At 39.8% G+C, this 22,649-nt stretch overlaps 1 non-coding gene across 1 annotated transcript; it reads right to left on the bottom strand.

The window, feature by feature from the left end:
- Positions 1 to 14,782: 14,782 nt before the first annotated feature.
- Positions 14,783 to 14,884, bottom strand: LOC125084142 (U6 spliceosomal RNA). Its single transcript, XR_007122501.1, has one exon. It is a non-coding gene; the product is annotated as a U6 spliceosomal RNA (small nuclear RNA).
- Positions 14,885 to 22,649: the final 7,765 nt, after the last annotated feature.

The raw sequence follows: 22,649 nt of genomic DNA, 5'->3' as shown, positions 1-22,649 counted from the left end.
GAATATCCCAGATGTACATGGATGCCAAAATACTCACCAAGATACTAGCCAATAGAATCCAACAGTACATTAAAAGGGTTATTCACCATTACCAAGTGGGATTTATTTCTGGGCTACAAGTGTGGTTCAACATCCACAAATCAATCAATGTGATACACCACATTAATAAAAGAAAGGACAAAAACCATATGATCCTCTCAATAGATGCAGAAAAGCATCTGACAAAACAGACGATCCTTTCTTGATAAAAACCCTCAACAAAGTATGGATAGAGGGAACATACTTCAATATCATAAAAGCCATATATGAAAAACTTACAGTGAATATCATCCTCAATGGGGAAAACCTGAGAGCTTTTCCCCTAAGGTCAGGAACACAACAGGGATGTCCACTCTCACCACTGATGTTCAACATAGTACTAGAAGTCCTAGCCACAGCAGTCAGACAACAAAAAGAAATAAAGACATTCAAATTGGCAAAGAAGTCAAACTCTCACTCTTCACAGATGACATGATACTCTAGGTAGAAAATCCAAAATATTTCACCCCAAAATTGGTAGAAATGAAACAGGAATTCAGCAAAGTGGCAGGATACAAAATCAACACACAGAGGTCAGTTGCATTTGTATACACTGAGCCGGAAGAGAAATCAAGGAATTGATCCCATTTAGAATTACACCCAAAATCTTAAGATACTCAGGAATAAACCTAACAAAAGTATTAAAAGATCTGTGCTCTGAAAACTATAGAACACTTATTAAAGAAATTCAGGATGACACAAAAGAATGGAAAAATATTCCGTGCTCATGAATTGGAAGACCAAATGTTGTTAAGATGTCTGTGCTACCCAAAGCAATCTACATATTCAGTGTAATCCCTAACAAAATATCATCAGCTTTTTTCATAGAGCTAGAACAAACAATCCTAAAATTTGTATGAAACCACAAAAGACCCTGAATAGCCAAAGGCATGTTGAAAAAGAAAACCAAAGTTGGGGGTATCAAAATGCCAGACTTCAAGCTATTTTACAAAGTTGTGATCATCAAGACAGTATGATACTGGCACAAAGACAGAAACACAGATCACTGGAACGGAATATAGAACCCAGAAATGGACCTCTACTCTATGGCCAACTAATCTTTGACAAATCGGAAAGAATATTCAATGGAAAAAGAGTCTCTTCAACAAATGGTGTTGAGGGGTGCCTGGGTGGCTCAGTGGGTTAAGCCGCTGCCTTCAGCTCAGGTCATGATCCCAGGTCCTGGGTTCGAGCCCCACATTGGGCTTACTGCTCAGCGGGGAGCCTGCTTCCTCCTCTCTCTCTGCCTGCCTCTCTGCTTACTTGTGATTTCTCTCTGTCAAATAAATAAATAAAATCTTAAAAAAAAAACAAAAAAAAAAAACAAATGGTGTTGAGAAAACTGGACAGGAACATGCAGAAGAATGAAACTGAACCACTTGCTTACACCATACACAAAAATAGATTCCAAGTAGATGAAAGACCTAAATGTGAGACAGGAATCCATCAAAATCCTAGAGAAGAACACAGGAAGCAACATCTTTGGCCTTAGCTGTAGCAACTTCTTGCTAGACATGTCTCCAAAGGCAAGGGAAACAAAAGCAAAAATTAATGATTGGGACTTCATCAGGATAAAAATCTTTTTCACAGCAAAGGAAACAATCAACAAAACTAAGGACAACCTATAGAATGGGAGAAGATATTTGCACATCTTATAGATATTTGCACATCTAAAGGGCTAATATCCAAAATCTATAAAGAAATTATCTAAGTTAACACACAAACCCCAAAATTTCTGTCAAGAAATGGGCAGAAGACATGAACAGACTTTTCTCCAGAGAATACATATAAATGACAAAGAAACACATGAAAAAATGCTCAACATCACTCAGCATCAGGGAAATACAAATCAAAACCACAATCAGTTACTACCTAACATCCATCAGAGTAGCTAAAATGAACTAGTCAGGAAGCAACAGCTGTTGCAAGGATGCAGAGGGGAACTGCCTTACACCGTTTGTGGGAATGCAAACTGGTATGCCACTCCAGAAAACAATATGGAGTTTCCTCAAAAAGTTAAAAATAGAACTACCCTACAACCCAGCAACTGTACTACTAGGTATTTATTCAAAGGATACAAACATAGTGATTTGGAGGGGCACATGCACCCCAATGTTTATAGCAGAAGTCTCCACAATAGTCAAAATATACAAAAAGTCCAGATGTCCCTCAACAGATGAATGGATAATGGATAAAGAAGTGGTGTCATATATATACATGTATATATATGACACATATATATATGACACCATTTCTTTATATATGTGCATATTTGTATATATATACATATATACCTATACCTATACCTACACATATACATACAATAGAATATTACTCAGCCATCAAAAAGAATGAAGTCTTGCCATTTGCAACGATGTGGATGGAACTAAAGTGTATTATGCTAAGCAAAATAAGTCAGTCAGAGATAGACAAATAACATATGATTTCACTCACATTGGAATTTAAGAAACAAAACAGATGAACATAGGGAAGGGAAGGAAAAATAAAATAAGATGAAAACAGAGGGAAGCAAACCAAAAGAGATGCTGAACTCTAGGAAACAATCTGAGGGTTGCTGGAGAGGAGATGGGTGGGGCAAAGAATAATTGGGTGATGGGTATTAAAGAGGTCATTTTATATAATGAGCACTGGGTGTTATATGCAACTGATGAATCATTAAATTCTAGCTCTGAAACTAAATATATATATATATATATATGTATATATATATATATGTATATATACGCACACAAATAAATATTAATTTAATAAAAGCAGGTCCAGAAAAACCTCTTTACCTCCATCTTTAGCTGCCTACCTATATTAGAATGATAGCTATTAAGAAAGATTCCTCTTTGCCTAAGAAACTTAACTATGTAATTGGACAGCTTTCATTTTCCAGACATCTTCTTTCACCTTCCTGCTAATGGTCTTCCTACCCTTTATATCCTTAGATGCTGTCCTTCTCCTTAGCTCATATAAACATCATGTTGCCTGACTGTCTTTGGAATTAACATGACTGTGGATTCTCTGAATGTATATTATTTTAATTTTCTCCTGTTAATCTGGTTCATGTCAACTTGATTCTTAGTCTAGCTAGAAGGCTCATTTTTTTTAAGATTTTAAATAAATAAAATCTTAATTTATTGGACACAGAGAGAGAGAGCACAAGTAGGGAGAGAGGTAGACAGAAGGAGGGGGAGAAGTGGACTCACCGCTGAGCAGAGAGCCCAATGTGGGACTCAATCCCAGGACCCCAGGATCATGACCTGAGCCAAAGGCAGGCAGTTAACCAACTGAGCCACCCAGGTGCCCATAGAAGGATCTTAGAGAGTATAATAAATGTATTCTCCCCAACAGATGTAAATAATTTATTTAAATAATTTTATTTTGATAGCCATTCTACATTTTCACTATTTTTTCATTTTAGTATAATCTATCTACCTAGATAGCTTGACAGCTTTTTGGTTTTCTTGTTTTGTTTTAAAGATTTTATTTATTTATTAGAGAGAGAGAGAGCAAGAATGAGAAAGAGAGAGAGAGCACGAGAAGGGGGGGTGGTCACAGGGAGAAGCAGACTCCCTGCGAAGCAGGGAGCCTAATTAGGCACTCAATCTCAGGACTCCAGTATCATGACCTGAGCCGAAGGCAGTTGCTTAATCCAAGTGCCCCTTGTTGTTTTTTTTTTATTTGTTTTTGCATATCTGTCCAATTATCTGCTTAAGATAAACTCTAAAAAGTGGAACGGCTTGGACAGAGGATGAGCCCTAAAATAGACAACTCATAGCTCATAGAAACCCCCCATCCTGCCTACAATAGTGGAGCCATTGGTTTTGCTTTGCTAGTGTTGATTCCCCCTTTCCCTTAGAAAACAGTCTATATGGGAGCAGGGGGGATGCAGCTCTCCACCTTTCAAGTGATAGAAAAGGCTAACAACACACCTAGGCCCATCACACAAACCTGGCAGATCAAAAAAGTGTCAGAGATTGCTTCTGGGATGGACCATGACCCTGATAGGTCCAGGGAGAGGCAGAGTCAGGGCCTGGGCTGGAACTATAGGGTCTGCCAGCAGTAAAGCTGATAAAGCTTGTGGATAAAGTCAGTCACCTCAGGGAGAGTATTGCCCAAGAACGAAGCCAATACAAAGGAAGGCAAAGCTGAGAGATGGTGGAGAGAGGCTTTATTTTGGTTCCTGGACTCTGATGGATCTGGATCCAGCTTTATTCCCTGGATCCTTTGACTTTTTGAGCTGATATATATATAACCATCTCATTCCCCCTCCAGTCTTAAATCACTGCAGTCTCTCTCTTTCTCTTTATCTCTCTCTCTCATAACTAAAAAAAGTATTGAATAAGCAAAAGAGTCCTTCTCTGGGGCTGGCCCCCAGAATACAGGCACTGGCCCTGGGGCCCTGTCATGGGACACTTAGGGATCCTGGTCAGCTGCCTGGTCTCCATGGCTAATCCCATGCCCAACAACCGTCAGGAGCTTGGCTGGCCAAAGACAAGAGTGAGTACTTGGAGATAAGTAGGTCAGCATTTCACCTGGGTAGAGACATTCCTCCTCCATCTCCACAGAGATGCCCGCAGAGGCCTTGTTTACTTCCTTATTGTTCTGCAGAATAATAATCTCATTTTAAAGGGTGGGGTCAATGTTCATAGCAGCAATGCCCACAGTGGCCAAACTGTGGAAAGAACCAAGATGCCTTTCAATGGATGAATGGATAAAGAAAATATGGTCCATATATACAATGGAATATTATGCCTACATCAGAAAGGATGGATACCCAACTTTTGTATCAACATGGATGGGACTGGAAAAGATTATGCTGAGTGAAATAAGTCAAGCAGAGAGAGTCAGTTATCATATGGTTTCACTTACTTGTGGAGCATAAGGAATAATATGGAAGACATTGGGAGATGGAGAAGAGAAGTGGGTTGGGAGAAATCGGAGAGGAGACAAACCATGAGAGACTGTGGACTCTGAGAAACAAACTGAGGGTTTGGGGGGTATGGGGTAAGCCTGGCAGTGGGTATTATGGAGGGCTCATTTGCATGAAGCACTGGGTGTGGTCTATAAACAATGAATTTGGGAACACTGAAAAAATAAAATAAAATTCAAAAAAAAAGGTGGGGCAAAGGGCTTATTGTTAGCTAAGTATGAGAAACTCTGGGCTGAAGAACTATGAACAACTTTGCTTTTAAGTGTTTACTTCTGATCTTCTCAGACTGATTAGCATGCTAATATTCATCAAGACTCTACAGTGGTTCCATGTGGTCTGGACTTGCAAATGCCAGACAGCTCAAAATCTGCCAGGTGAGAGTACTGGGCTACACCTTCCAAACTGAAGACTTTAAGCAAGTCACTTAACCTTTCTGAGCCTTAGTTCCTTCATCTCTAAATCACCAACTTCTGAGGGCTGCAAAATGTTTGAACAACAGCTGAAGCATCAAAAGTCTACAATAAATGTTAGCTATTAACATTTTAGGATTAAATTCCACAATGAACTTCTTCTATTATTGCTTTATCAATTTATCTTCTTGACCAAATGCACAGCCCCCTCCATTCTATTTGTACTTGTGTTTATACCCCAAATACAACCCCAGCAGAGCAGAGAGCAAATCATGCTCTACTGCTTGCTGCTATGGCAGGAGGCCTGTTGACAGGAGGTGACAATGGAAGGTAGAGTTTAAGCCATTAAATCAAAGGAGTCAGCTGGGAGTCAAGGTCACCTTGACTTTTGACCTCCACACTGGCTTTAGTGCCTGTTGAGGTTCTTCATGTGTAAACTGTGGTCACAGTGCATCTGCCAGCATGGAGCTGCTCTTCTCAGTTGAGGTTTGTTCAGGACTTTGATTCAGGATATTTTTCTCTATTCTCTTTTTGTGTTTTTGGAATTAAATTAATTTAAATTAAATTAAAATGTTGCCATTCGAGATGAAGTTTTTATTAGAATGTGCACACTGAGTAATTGGGGTAAATGAAGATATGGAGCATTCTAGATCCCACACATCCTGCTTTGCTGGGCTGAGAGAGGAAGAGGCAGGTAGGCAAGAGGATAGGCTATTTACAACTGCATTGCATTTCAGAAGGGTACTTCTTGAGGTAGTAAGCTTAATGATCAGACATTGCTGCCTCTGAACTTCTGCCAAGAAGTCAGTATTTTAAACATTGTTTTGTTTTTGGCTGGTCCCAAAATATGTTACAGTTCCTCCCAAGGAGAAAATTCTCATCTCTTCAGATACCTCCTTGAAGCCCAGTGCAATAAATATGGACTGGCTCCTTAAAAACCTTGTTCATCCCCAGGTGCAGTTTTCAGTATCCTTGGTCTCTTTACTTGATTGCAATTGGTAACCAGTCTTTTCAGGTTTTTGTTTTGTTTTTTGTTTTGTTTTTTCACCAGTACCTTCTATGTGGCAATCAGACGATGGTAATCAAAGGCTTTTTAAATATGCTTAATAGATGTATATACATACTTATATATTGGTAAAATCTGATTGAGGAGTATAAAGAAATATAAAGGGTTTTTTTAAATAAACAAATAAATTTACTTAAGTAAAAGCATATTTTTATGTTATTTAAATTCAATTAATTAACAAGGAAAGTATTTTTTATAAATGGTAAATGATGTCAGAAACAAAGGCAGAAGAAAAATATTAAATGTCCTTACTACCTACAACCTACTGACTAGTCCTTGAAACAGGCAGTGTGACATTCCTCTAGGGGACACAACTGCCTTGATATTGACACTTTGCTAAGGGCAAAAGGAAATCCTAGCCAAAGCCCCGCACCCATCCAGGATCCTATGAGCCTACTTTAACACATAAGAATTCTTTTGGAAACTTCCTTTATCTCCTTACTCCCCAAGATACATGTTGGCCATCATCTCCAAGCATATGGCCCACCAATAAACATCTGAAGGGTCTCATGACTAAGATTTTTTTTATTATTATGTTAGTCACCATACAGTACTTCATTAGTTTTTTATGTAGTGTTCCATGACTAAGATTTTATTAAGAAGTAATAAATGACCTTTCCCAACAAGAGTTACCCTCTACAAGGTCCTGGAAAGCTTGTTTCCAAAATTCCTGAGAGACTTACATTATCCTTAACCACCTCCCAACTTGATATATATAATGGGCCACTCCTCATGATCCCAGTGCAACTCTTTCTGCCATGGGTCCTGTCCCATGCTTTAATAAAGCCACTTTTTTGCACCAAAGATGTCTCAAGAATTATTTCTTGACCATCAGCTTGGAATCCTAATGTCTTTTCTACATCAGTAAACAAATAACAAAACAGATGGTGCGTAGAGGTGTCAAAACTTGTGTCCCAGGTATTGGAACAACACGGGACCCCTTCCCCAGAGTAAGGCAGGAAAAGAGTTTACTCCCTTGCTCTTGGCTGACCCATGTCTGTGAAAGTGTCCTAGTCACTCTAGAACATAAAACAGGTGTTGGGCAGTTGCACATGTATTTCAGTATATTAAAAATTCAAATAGTAGCATATACCCAGTTCAAGTGTTCTGAGGAAAACAGTGCAAAGGAGGGTTCCCTCAGAGACCCTACCCAGAGGCCCAATGGTGCAGGGAGGCCCAGTGCTAGAGACTGAATTTTCAAGGATCAACATTTTAAACATAGATTCTTTCCCTCTCTCTCTCCAGTTTATCTGTAACTCTTTACTTACTTTTCTCACCTCTTTCTCTGATTAAGTAAGAGGGAAAGGAAGAGCAAGCTGAACATTTTAGACCAAGCAATTAATCTTTTTCTGCAGTGTTCACTTATTTGCAGACACCCTGTATTGCCAAGAGGGTTCACCAAGCAAAGCCCCACAATGCTTCCTCCTAAATGTCTGTCCCAGTCAGTCATTCTTCTACCAGTGGTGATCCATCTCTGTTTCCAGGTCAACAAAAAAGTGTCCCTCTTCTCCCCAAATATAAGACTGTTAAAAAACAAAATTCAACCAAGTGAATTTGAAGATCTAATTGGTTTTATTAAGTGATTCATGAATTGCGCAGCATTCCATCTAGCAAGCACAAAGATGCTGGAAGAGTTGTACAAATAGAAGGTTTTATATAGGAAGGAGGATAGTGCAAGGAAGTTATTAACAAAAGAAAAAAAAAAGATTGTTTCAGGCCCAGGTGACTCTTGAGGTGGAATGGTCCAGAAGGATTTGTATCATGCAGATTACCTCACAAGTGCTGAGGAGGAAATATCAGATTGAGTATTAAAAGGTCACATTCCTGGAATAGGTTGAAACTATAATTAAGTCTTGGTTTGTTGTTTGCTGTTGCTGTTGCTTGTTGCTGTTTACTCCATTTGGAGCTTGTTGCCTCTTTATTAATACACATACTGTCTGACTCTGAGAATTTGATCATAAACACAGTTGTGAATAGCACCAGGTCTTAAGAGAAACTAGTCTTGCTGCAAAACAATCAATGGCAACACCTCATGATCAAGTCAAAGCTAAACCTCTCTCCTTGCCTCACACTAGGACATTGTCCAGGCACAGCAGGGCATTATCCTTCTTTATCCAAAAGCAGAAGGGAAGAACCTTAAGCTTTCTTATAGAACTTTTGAAAAATGAATCAGAGTGCAAGGACTCATCCTCTGGGTGAGTGCCACTGATGAACAATGTGCCTGGCAGATGGAGTTGGAAATGATTGCTGCCTGCAAAGAAATCACAGTTATTTTCATATTAATATTTCTATTCAGCTTTCTTTGGTTGGCATTTGCCAGATATTTCTTTTCTATCCCTCTATTTTCCACTGTCCTGTCCTATGTACCACATTGAACATACAATGAAACACCATGAGTCTGACATCTCTCTTGTTTTTTCTATCAGCCAACTCAGCCACATGCACTCAGATAAGTTCCTCCAAATGCAGCACAGAGCAGGGACCCTATGTTGCTGAGTAGACAAGTGGGAGGCCCAGAAGATGTCACTTGAATTCTCATGATTGATCTTTCCCATCATGCTTATGATTGGGAGAACATGCAGGCACACTTAGGATTGAGTACTAAAACTTTGTTAAAAAAGTAAAAGGGATTAACTAGAGCTAACTTTTTACTAAGTGTGGCCTGATAATAATTCTCTTCTGAGACTTTTTCTAGGATTATATTAACAGTATTTAAGTAAATATTTAATAACTACCAGCCAACAGTCAATGTGTATCTATCCAATGTGTATCTATTCCAATGTGTGGAATAGTGGTTCAGAGTGGTTAACAAAGGAAGAGAAATCCATAAACCTGCCTTCCAAGTGTTGTTTGCTGGGACTGTGACCAAGACATAAATATAAAGTCTTTATTAGTAGAGCCTGGGGATTAAGTGCATGGGCTTTGGAGTCAGGCAGATCTGAAAGCTAATCTCAGTTCTGCCACTTTTTAGACATGTTAGCTAACTTCTGTAAGAACAGGTTTCCTCACCCTCAGAATAGGAGCAATAATTCTACCTCATAGAAATTTTGGAAGGATCACTTGAGAAAATGTACATGGTCTACTTCAAAACTGGAGTCTTGATTTGTCTCAGTACATTACTTGGGAGAATGAGGAGTCAGGTCTTGCACTGAAGTGGTTATTTTGTCCTGCATAACAGAGAATTCTTACTCCGGAATATCCTGAAAATCATGAGATGAGCAGAGAATTTTGGAGAAAGTGAGCAAAGAACTGAACAGGTACTTTTTGGGGGACAATACCCAGGTGGCCAATGAACATAGAAGAGAGTGGGTGTTAAACCTCACTGTACTGGGAAATTCAAAGCAAAACCATGGAGGGCTGCCATACACACTCACCAGCACAGCTATCAAGAGCATGACTGGCAATACCAGGTGTTGGTGAGAGTATAGTGTGTGGGAATGTGAATTAATGCACCCACTTTGGAAAATAGTTCAGCATTGTCTACTGATGTGAAGGATGAGCATGGTCCATAGTCCAGCAACTCCATGTGCATCAGGAGATACGTGCAAGAGTGTTCATAGCAGCATTGTTGCAATGACCTGTAATGTAACCTGTAACCAGACAATGTAATCTGGAATTGGCTCAGATGCTATTCAACAGTAGAATGGATAAGAGGATTTATATTCATGCAATGGAAAGTTATATATCAATGAAGATAAATTAATTTCATCTGCATGTAACAATATGGATAAATCTCAAATGTGATATTGAGCAAGAGAATCTGAACACAAAAAAACCCATACTGTGAGATTCCATGGGTGTGAAATTCAAAAACTGCAGGAAGAAAACAAACTTGGAGATGCATATTTGGTAATCGATGATCAAAAAGAACAGGGAAGTGATTACCTTAAATGTCAGGGTGGAGGCTACCTTTGGTGGGGAATGAAGAATTTGTGAGAAGGGGGAACTGGGTGGTTTCTGGAGTGCTAGCAGTGTTGTGTTTCTTTTTCAATATAGGCAACACTCATATGTGTGTTTGCTTTGTGATAATTCTCTCAGATGCATATTTTTGTTTTGTAAACTCTTTCTGTATGTGTGTCATATTTCACCACAAAAAGGCTTAGAAAAAGAAAATGTGTGTAAATGTTTAGCACAGCTTAAGTTCTCATTAAATAAAGTAGTTGTTGGTTTTCTTAATATTAGTTTGGAGATGCTTCATTGTAACTGTAAAACTAGATGAAACACTTCAAACTGACAACTCTTTTTCTAGTAGTAAAAGCTAAGACAAAGACAAAAAGTGCCTAGCCCACAAGTGCATAGGGACTTTTTCACTGCATGTTAACCAAGCCAGCAGGCTGCTGGCAACTGCAGGACACAGTGCCTTGTAAGGCCATGTCCAGCAGAACTCAGAATTAACTAGGCTGGGTAAGCAAGATTTTCTGAAAGTAAAGACAGCTATGGACATTTTATGAATCTTTCCTGGTGATTCTAACCTGCAGCCAGAGTTGAGAAGTCTGTACCAGTGCTGAGGTGGAGGATGGCCGCTGTTGTCAGAGGAACATCTATGCTCCCAAGGAGAATAAATACCTTAGAGGTGGAGCAGAAGAGTCTTCAGCAGACCCCACACTCTCAAGGAATTCATGTAGCAGGCTGAGAAGAGTAGTGGTGGTGGTGCCTCCTCTGAGTAGCAAGTTGGGAGAGGTTTGTTTCTTAAGGCAGCAGAGCTTCTGTGTTCACAGTAGTTATCTTATGTCCCATTCAGTGCTCAATATTGGAATTACTTTTTCAGAGAAGGGCATTGGCGTCCCTTTGGTCCAACATCATCCTGGATAATAGCCCATATACTGACCACACAGACACCAGTTGTTGAAAATATGGTTTTCAGACCTCCTAAGAAATTTTGACTTTTTAATTACTTAAAAAGTTATAAGCTTTTTCAGTGCTATAACAATAACCAAAAATGTCAACTTATACATTTATGAGTCTCTCCCAAGACACATGTGCCTCTAGAGACAAAAGATACGAAATGAAGATAAGAGAAACTGAGCTTACCTGAAGGATGTGGCTCAGAAAAAATCCAGAGGACACCAGGACAAAATAGTCATGTCTCTCTGCCCCTGCCATGAGTACAGCCTTTGTGTATAGCATTTCAATTCAAGTCTGATAGAAACACTTGGAGTTACCATCAGATTCTACAAGGTAAAGGTCACAGTTCCAAACAGGATTGTCCCCACTTAAGATGCCAGCCACAAATTCAGAAATCTCCATGCCATATGTACTTCTGACTGAATGACTACAAGTTCAGGAGGCTCCCATGCTCGCCTCTCCACCTTTGTTTCGTTAATTCACTAGATCGATTCACAGGACTCAAGAAATCACTGTATTTAAAAAATACAGTTTTATTATAAAAGATTCAAATCAGGGTGAAACATGAAAAGATACATACGGCAAGGTCTGGAAGAGTCATAACACAGAGTTTCCATGACCTCCAAGGAAGCAGGGAGAAAGGCCAGGCAAATTCTTTATTATACAATAAGCTTCATACTTTGGGACACAATGTTGTAGAAGAGGTAAAACAGGATAGTCATATTATGAAGACTGAGCTTTTGTCTAAAGCAAAAGTCCCATATGTAATGGGACTTTTTTTTTTTTTAAGATTTATGTATTTACTTGTGATAGAGATAGAGCACATGAGAGCATGGAGGGGAGGGACAGAGGAACAGGGAGAGAGAGCATCTCAAGCAGACTTCCCACTGAGAGCAGAGCCCAACTCGGGGCTTGATGTCTAGCTCCTGAGATCATGACCTGCACTGAAATCAGGAGTCAGTCACCTAACCAATAGAATCACCCAGGCACCCTGGAATGGGACTTCAAATAAACCAAATGATCAAATTCAAAATGTTCTTTTTATTTATTTAATTAATTTTTTTAAGAGTTTAGTTATTTGACAAACAGAGATCACAAGTAGGCAGAGAGGCAGGCAGAGAGTGAGAGGGAAGCAGGCTCCCCGCTGAGCAGAGAGCCAAATGAGGGGCTTCATCCCAGGACCCTGAGATCACAACCTGAGCCAAAGGCAGAGGCTTTAACCCACTGAGCAACCCAGGTGCCCCCAAAATGTTCTTTTTAAACCAAACTGCTAACTGGCAAGTCTAAAATGTCCTGCCACCCTACAGATTGTAGGCTCATGAGGAAGATCAGTTTAAAGGTTATGGAACTGACTAGCACCAATAAAACTTTCCAGTTTATATAAATCACACTACTAAGGTAGCAATTTACAGTAAGGAATGTTTCGAATAGGTGATTGAGAATCATTGTGCCAGATTTTTGGCACCCTTTCAACCTGCAGCAAAGCCAACGAGACATATTAAATAAGAGAATTGTGCTTGGTGGTTGTGGAATGGGAACAGAGGCAACCTCCCTGCTCCCGTACTCTCACCTTTGACCCTTATCCCTACAATCCAGATGTAGCACATCACCCTTCTGTTTTCATGGTAGAATGCTTTCCTTAGACATGCTTATATTTATCTGTTTATATGTAACCTTTATTTAAATGATATTGTATTTTCTCAAGGACATATCAAAGTCATCTTAATTGACATTTGTCAACCAAAATTTAACAGGTTTCCCTCAGTGCATATTTACTATCAAACCTGAGGGTTAATCTCATAGTCTTATCCACTTTAAAATTAGTTATGACCAGTCACTTCCAGAGAATCAATTTCTGACCTTAACCCAGATTTTGGTGTGTACACTTTTGTACACTATGAGAGAACTTAGTCTGTGAGTATAATTCAAAGTTACTGTTCAAGTCAGCCAGTGTTTACTTTTTCAGGCATGTGTGACTAATCATAGGCATTTATTATGTGCTTAGTTGCTTAGATGGTATGTCCTAAGCTAGAGCCTTTAAAAACATTGTTTTCTTGATATTTGGTTGTTCAGTTGAAGCCTTTACATATCTTTCATCAGTGGGACATGAATAAAGAATGGAGTTACTTCAGAATGAGTCTGGCACAGTCCCAGGACTATGGAGAAGTTAGAGGCAGGAAGGAGAGTTCAAGAATGTTATTTCTGCCTGGGGTGGATCTCCAATGTGTATGTTTTTTATTTTCCAAAATTCAATGAAAAAGCAGCTGTTCTAAGGACTCAATCCTGTGGCAGGACATCACAGTAAGCTTTAGTTATTCATCACCCAGCATCTGCTTTATATACTGATGTTTCAGAAGCACTCATGATGGTTCATCCTTGAATCTAAAAGACCAGAGTTGGACACACAGATGACATCCCAGTGGTGTACACCAACACCCACACCACATGCAGTTTTGTCAAGATTCTGTCACAAAGCCAATGTGTCTTCTTTGAGAGCAGCCATTAGAAGAAATTGTTTTTGTCAGCTGCCCAATGGAGCAGGCCAACTCTGCATGAGCGGTCCATTAGTTTTCTCTTGGGAGTGGTCCCGGATGTTTCACGTGTCCACTGTGAGGCATGTGACAGACATGCCCCAGAGAACAGCACTATGCTGTGAGCCAGGTAGTAACATCAGAGACTCTGCCAGAAATTAGTGTGGGCCTCAGTGAACTCTGAGTCAATACCTATGCATAGAAGCCCCTGCACTGGCAGCTGCAAACCTCCCAAGATCCACAAATTCAGCATGTCCCAAACAAGAACCATGATACACTTCCACAAACTCCTTCTCTATGTGCTTCCTGTCCTAGTCACTGATACCACCATCCATCAAGAAACATGGAAATCTCTCTGGGGTCTCTTCCCTTACCCCTGAGGATTCCATCAAGTTCTGCCATTTGCTCTCCAAATCTTCTCAAATATATCCATTTGTCTCTATCCCTAATGTCATAGTTCAAGTGGGACCCAATCTCCCAACTGAAGGAATCTGACACTTTCCTAACTGGTCAGCCTCATCTGCTGCTCCTCCACCTGCTCTCCACCCTAGTCCAGGGTGATTTTTTAAAACACAAATACATCACTGCCCTGATGAAAGCCTTCCACAGTCTCCCACTAGTTTCAGGACATCAATATCCAAGCTTGATGTGGTCTGCGCCTGTAATTGCAGCTTCTTCTTGGGCCACACAACCCCTAAGTCTTGACAAAAAAGTCCTGCTAGCTATGTTCTCATCCACCCTCCTTCCCACTAGACAGTTCTACCTGCTATTCCTTCTGCCTGCAATGGGAACTTCTCAATACCACCCCCATTTGTTTTATTATGGTAAGATAGAAACAACTAATATGTACCATTTTAACCATTTTAAATATACAGTTGTGTGGCAATAAATACACTCATGTTGTCATGCAAAAAATGCAAAACATGTCACTAGTTTGCATGTCACTCTTGTACAGGGACTATGCTAATCTTCCCTGTATTGTTCCATTTTTAGTCTGTGCCACTGAAGTGAGTACTCATCCTCTTTTCACTATAAAGTCTGACTCATCCTGCAGATCTTAGCTTCAAGTCACTTATTCAGGGAAGCCTTCCAAAACCAGGCCCATCTCCTGTCAGACAACCCCTTGACTGCACAGTACCCAGCATGAGCGACACAAGCTCCGTGAGAGCAGCACTCAAGGCCAGAGGCGGTAGGCACACAGTAGCTCAGTGCATCCTAGTTAAATGAATAAGTGAATGAATGAATGAGTGAATGAATGAAGAAATGCAATTCTACCCATAGTAAAGACCACCTTGGCACTTTTGTAGAAAGCCATGTCTTGACATGGCTTACATTGTTTTGACCTCCATTCCAGTGTAAGATCTTGGCTTCATCTTTGGAAAACTAAAACCAATAGTGGGAGAGGTTTTTTTTTACCTTTTCTCAAACAGAAAAATTGCTATTCAGACTTCACCTTTCATAAAAGAAGAAAACATGTAGTAATTTTTAAATCATGTGTTTTAATTTAATTCTATTTATCAGGGTTTCAAAACTACTGAATCTAGACTCAGGGCTCTGCAGCAGTTTGTAATTTTTAAAAACTAATGCAAAGTAGAGCTTATTTTGCACAAGCCTACAAGAAAGTAAGCCTGATCCTGCCCCACAACATTTGCATAGAAGTCTCTATCATCCATCAGGGCTACTAGTGGGGTCTAGAGGGGTCTAGAGAGCCTCAGAACATGGGGCTGTCTGCACCCACCATGGAAAGCTTGTCATGCTCACCCCCCAAGAAACCTTGCTATGGGCCAGAAATAGCAGATCTAGGCTTTCATGGAACCAAGGACTCCAACCCTGAGTTACAGCTAGAACAGCTGACACTCACATTACCCTTCACATTTTATGTGTTATTCATAACACCAGGAGCTAGGGATCAACATCATCATCAACATAGTACCCTAATTTTACAGATGAGGGGAAAACATTCAGAGGTCAAGCAGCTGGTCCAAGATTTCTCAGCTGCAGCTGGACCAGATTTGGCATCTAGTTTTGATGCCAAAACCCTTGCTTACTCTTTTCATTTCATTTTGCTCCATATGACATTAACTGCTGCATTTTTAGAGGCAACTTCTATTATAATGGTGCCCTTGAAGTGGTATAAATAATGATTCTCTGGCCACTCTGCACATGGTCAAAGCCATAGAAAGTAAGAAGAAATGTAGCCTATGATTATAAGGTCCTTTTTTCCCCCCCAAGATTTATCCATCCACTTCAGAAAGAGAGAGAGAAAGAGAGCATGAGGGAAAAGGGGCTGCAAACTTTGAACAAACTTCTACTGAGCTGGGAGTCCAACTCAGGATTCAATCCCACAACCCATGAGATCACAACCTGAGCAGAAAGCAAGAGTTGAACACAACTGACCGAGACCCATATGTTCCTATAAGGCCCTTGAATATGACTGAACACTTGGGCACTGGTAGCACTCTATGGTTATTCAGTGTGTTGACTCATGGGCTGATGAAAAGTCTGAGAGGAGGTATCACATGATGATCAAGACAGTCTGGTAACACACAAAACCCTAAAATATCCTGGGCCTATGAGCTGTCCCCCAGACTCTGCCTCTGCTGTAGAGAATGTCCTAGACACAGGCTGCCTGGATATCTGGAGTTACAAAGTAATTTCACTTTATCTTGGGGGGAAAAAGCTAGAATGCTCTCTGCCTCTAAGCACAGCATCTGGTAGGCAGGTCCCCCAGGTTTCCTCTAATCCTGTCTGTCTCCACCCTCTTCATGGAGAACGTGGTGAAGAGCACACTAATCTCTTGGATCAAAGCAAGAACGAAATGCATAACACTCCCACTGTAAGATCAGAGCGTGCTTAGATAACCCCATGGGCTCTTGGCTGAAGAGGTGATGAGAGAGAGGCGCCTGTCCTGAGGTTACAGACTGAAACCTTCTGACACCTGTTCCCTTGCTACCACCATCCCTGTCCAGCCTTGGCTGCACTGAGCCAAAGGTTCCAGTGACCAAAAATGTCCCTAAGACTGGCATCTCCTATCTCCCCATTAAGTTTTCCTTTTTTTGTATTTACAAATCCGCCTTTCATCACCTCTGCTGAGTGTTCTCAGCACCATACTCCCTGTGACCCTCATCTCCTTTTCTCTTGGCCACAGCTCATTTATTTCATTTATTGACTGTCAAAACTCCAACTGGAGCAGAATATAGGTGATTTAGTTTTATTAACACAGCAATGTGTACTCACATTCCCCAAAGTTTATTATTTACCTTCATTCTTATGTTTTCCAAAACCTCTTTAACAGAGAAATCTCTCCAGGGTTCCTTCATCTTACTTCAGTGATATCACCTGCCACTTAATTCTGAAAGCACTTCAAACTGTTGGGGTGGTAGGGGCTAGGCGGAGCTGTTTTATATTATTTTCATGATTTTTTAAATTACTGTCATTATCATTATTATTATTAAGCATTAATTCCCACTGTGATGCTTACTTATAAAATTCTCTCCTGACTTAAAAAAAATTCTGCTGGGGGCACCTGGGTGGCTCAGTGGGTTAAGCCACTGCCTTCGGCTCAGGTCATGATCTCAGGGTCCTGGGATCAAGTCCTGCATCGGGCTCTCTGCTCAGCAGGGAGCCTGCTTCCCTCTCTCTCTCTCTCTCTCTCTCTCGGCCTGCCTCTCTGTCTACTTGTGATCTCTCTCTCTGTCAAATAAATAAATAAATAAAATATTTTTAAAAAAAATTCTGCTTTTGTATTTCTTGAAATTAATGGTTTTTATGGTTGAATCTTAACTTTGTCGGCTTAAGAATAATTTCCACTGAACTGTATATTCCATACCTGCTCATTTCCCCATTAAGGTGTGTGTTTTCATACAAAGACACACTGCGTGTGTGAAAGGCATCAAGAACATGCCTGTGGTTAAGATGCACAACACCCTGCTTGTTCAGGTATTTATTCCTGTTCTTTAACTTTTCCTTGCTTTCCAGGGAAAACTGATGCTCTGAGAAAACCACAGGTAGTTGTAGGGAAATACTAATGATCTTTTTTTTTTTTTTAAAGGCATGGGTGATATTTTTTTTAAGATTTATTTACTTATTTATTTGACAGAGAGAGATCACAAGTAGGCAGAGAGGCAGGCAGAGAGAGAAGGGGAAGCAGGCTCCCTGCTGAGCAGAAAGCCCAATGCGGGGCTCGATCCCAGGACCCTGAGATCATGACCTGAGCCGAAGGCAGAGGCTTTAACCCTCTGAGCAACCCAGGAGCTCCTACTAATGATCTTTTGAGGGGAAATTTACATATCCATTATCAAGTGCTTATTTGGTTCTAGCACTTATAGTTTAAATCACTTAAAATTATGCATTATCATGAATTTTGAAGGGCCCATTTAACAAACCTGTTGAAATTATGGACAGAATGGAAAAGCTGCAGAAAAGACATTGAAGACTGGCACACTGAGCTGGAAACATCTGTGCTACTTTTTTTCTACTGATATTGAAAGGGCTAATCCAAAGAAGTCCTGAGGCTGCAAAGTATGGCATGTTGCTGAGAATTAGATTTCTCAGTTTACTGAAAGCAAAACAGATTGCTACACACTGCTATGTGTGATCACTCAGCGTGTGTAGGAGGATTTGTGTCTTGTAACAAAACAACAAGCTATAAATAGTTCTGAAAGCTGAGAGTTGGGGGCCCATAAGCACAGGAAGCTGGCTAGGGATGCAGCTATGGTAATGGGAACAGTGTCCTAGCCAGATGTGTATCACTGGGTAAGTACCAACCTGACTTCTTGGTGCTTCAAAATAAATTGCTAAGAAAATGTTGAAAAACAAAAACAAAACTGGGGGCACCACGTTACCTGATTTCAAGCTTTACTACAAAGGTGTGATCACCAAGACAGCATGGTACTGGCACAAAAACAGACACATAGACCAGTGGAACAGAGTAGAGAGCCCAGATATGGACCCTCAACTTTATGGTCACCTCATCTTCGACAAAGCAGGAAAAAATATACAGTGGAAAAAAGACAGTCTCTTCAATAAATGGTGTTGGGAAAATTGGACAGCTATGTGTAGAAGAATGAAACTCGACCATTCTCTTACACCATACACAAAGATAAACTCGAAATGGATAAAAGACCTCAACGTGATGCAGGAATCCATCAGAATCCTAGAGGAGAACATAGGCTGTAACCTCTTTGACATCGGCCACAGCAACTTCTTTTAAGATATGTCTCCAAAGTCTCTTATTATGCTGAGTGAAATAAGTCAAGCAGAGAGAGTCAATTATTATATGGTTTCACTTATTTGTGGAGCATAACAAATAGCATGGAGGACAAGGGGAGTTGGAGAGGAGAAGGGAGTTGAGGGAAATTGGAAGGGGAGGTGAACCATGAGAGACTATGGACTCTGAAAAACGATCTGAGAATTCTGAAGGGGTGGGGGGTGGGAGGTTGGGGGCACCAGGTGGTGGGTATTGTAGAGGGCACGGATTGCATGGAGCACTGGGTGTGGTGCAAAAATAATGAATACTGTTATGCTGAAAAAAATAAAAAAAATTAATTAAAATAAAAAAAAAAAAAAGATATGTCTCCAAAGGCAAAGGAAACAAAAGCAAAAATGAACTTTTGGGACTTCATCTAGATCAAAAGCTTTTGCACAACAAAGGAAACAGTCAAAAAAAACAAGGAGGCAACCCACAGAATGGGAGAAGATATTTGCAAATGACAATACAGACAAAGAGCTGCTATCCAGGATCTATAAAGAACTCCTCAAACTCAACACAGTGCAACAGAGTTCCCCTTTCTCTACATCTTTGCCAACACCTATTTGTTTCTCATTTTGTTAATTTTAGCCATTCTGACAGCTATGAAGTAGAATCTCATCATGGCTTTGATTTGTATTTCCTTGATGATGAGTGATGTTGAGAATATTTTCATGTGTCTGTTAGTCATCTGAATGTCTTCCTTGGAAAAGTGTCTATTCAGAGACAACTAGAAATTTAATCACATGGCATTACTTGTACATTTTACTATCAGATCTAGATATGTTCTAATTTAAATAATGCCTTATACACAGCACTCAACACTGGTTTTCCAGGTAAGGACATAAGATATAAAGATATAAAGCACATTTTAATCATTTATAGTTGTGAACTATACCACTCAAATATAACCAGTAACTCTGAAGACAGATATTATCTATTGTTTTATAACAAATTGTCCCAAAATTTATTGGGTAATAAACCAATAAACATTATTAAATAATGTTTATTTAATTGTTTTAATTATTTTATTGTTTATAATAAAACAATGAACATTAATATCTCTTGCAGATTAATGACACACTGCGTGTGTGAAAGGCATCAAGAACATGCCTGTGGTTAAGATGCACAACACCCTGCTTGTTCAGGTATTTATTCCTGTTCTTTTAACTTTAACAGCCAGTTGTCCTGGCTCCAGGTCTCTTACAAGGTTGTAGTCAAAATGCAGGTCAAAGCTACAGGGATCTGATGGCTTGATAGGCTGGAGTCATCATTTCTAGTCCACATTGTAGCAGTGAGGAATTAAACTCCACATATTAAAGGGAGGAGTGTCGAATAGTTTGCAGGCGTGTCTTAAAAGTATTTTTTTTTAAAGATTTTATTTTATTTATTTGACAGAGAGAGATCACAAGTAGGCAGAGAGGCAGGCAGAGAGAGAGAGGGAAGCAGACTCCCCGCTGAGCAGAGAGCCCGATGCGGGGCTCGATCCCAGGACCCTGAGATCATGACCTGAGCCGAAGGCAGCGGCTTAACCCACTGGGCCACCCAGGCGCCCCAAAAGTATATATGGTTATAGATAAATGTAAATTACTTTTAAATACTTATAGTTTATTTTAAGGTACAATTTATATGAAGTAAAATTCATATATCTTAAGTGTACAGCTGAGTGACTTTTTACTTGAGTATCTACCTCTGTAACCACCACAAAGACCAAAATATATAACAACTTCATCTCCATCATGTGAATTCCTTTGAATTTTTTATGTACAGAATCACCACCTATGAATAAAGACACCTTTGATTCTTCCTTTTTGATTTATAATTTTCATTTCTTTTCTTGACTTTATGTACTACCAGGACCTCCAGTACAAGATTGAATAGAATGTGATGTGAGTGGACATCCTTGTCTTTTTCTTAACTTAGTAGGAATACATTTGATATTTCACCATGTTTATCTCTAGGTTGTTTTATATATAACTTTCATCAGGTTGAGGGATTTCTACTCCTAATTTGATCAAGCTTTGACAGTATAATTGTAAATGGAATCACAAATTGTGATTTTACTACTGCTCATAGCTTTAAACATTAGTCAGGGTATATCTTTTATCTAATTTAGAGAAAAATAAGGCCAGGTCTACACATGAAAAAAATATTGTGCAGGCAGTCTTCAATTTCCAAATATATTGATGTCCAAATGTGCATTTGTCAGTTCTTTGGAAATTACAAGACTTTTTCATATGGAAGCTTAATTATGCTTGGTGCTTAATTATAGAGGTCAACTACAAAAGTGTATCAAATCTACCTTAAGTACAAGCTACAGTCCATTACTGTTGGGGGTGGTCTTAGGGTTTTGGATAGAAACGAGAGGGAAAACAGACGAAACCCTCCACCAACAGCAGCAGCAGCAGCATGGGGGAAAGCAATGCTCACCACCACAGTCTCCCAGAACTGCCCCAAAGCCAGATGTGGCTGACATTTGTGAATTAGCATCATGTGAATCAGAGTTCTTTGAACCCTGCCACATGTGGTAAAGAATTTTTAATGTCTCAACACACAATTTAAATAGCTCTAAAAGCAATAAATTTTAGTACTGCACAAAAACAGACACATAGACCAGAGGGACAGAGTAGAGAGCCCCCTCAACTTTATGGTCAAATAATCTTTGACAAAGCAGGAAAAAAATATACAGTGGAAAAAAGACAGTCTCTTCAATAAAAGGTGCTGGGAAAATTGGACAGTTATGTGTAGAAGAATGAAACTTGACCATTCTCTTACACCGTACACAAAGATAAACTCGCAATGGATAAAAGACCTCAAAGTGAGGCAGGAATCTATCAAAATCCTAGAGGACAACATGGGCAGTAACCTCTTCAACATCAGCCACAGCAACTTCTTTCAAGATATGTCTCCAAAGGCGAAGGAAACAAAAGCAAAAATGAACTTTTGGGACTTCATCAAGATCAAAAGCTTCTGCACAACAAAGGAAACAGTCAAAAAAACAAGGAGGCAACCCATGGAATAGGAGAACATATTCACAAATGATGCTACAGACAAAGGGCTGATATCCAGGATCTATGAAGAACTCCTCAAACTCAACACACACAAAACAGATAATCATGTCAAAAAATGGGCACAAGACATGAACAGACACTGCTCCAATGAAGACATACAAATGGCTAACAGACACATGAAACAATGTTCATCATCACTAGCCATCAGGGAGATTCAAATCAAAACCACACTGAGATACCACCTTACACTAGTTAGAATGGCCAAAATTAACAAGACAGTAAACAACGTGTATTTGGGAGGATGTGGAGAAAGGGGAACCCTCTTACACTGCTGGTGGGAATGCAAGTTGGTGCAGCCACTATGGAAAACAGTGTGGAGATTCCTTAAGAAATTCAAAATAGAGCTTCCCTATGATCCTGCAATTGCACTTTGGGGTATTTACCCCAAAGATACAGATGTAGTGAAAAGAAGGGCCACCTGTACCCCAATGTTCATAGCCGCAGTGGCCACAGTCGCC

Source organism: Lutra lutra, chromosome 13 (assembly GCF_902655055.1).
Source record: "Lutra lutra chromosome 13, mLutLut1.2, whole genome shotgun sequence".
NCBI lineage: Eukaryota > Metazoa > Chordata > Mammalia > Carnivora > Mustelidae > Lutra > Lutra lutra.
Note: the sequence above shows the minus strand (reverse complement) of the source record. Positions and strands in the feature narration are given on the sequence as shown.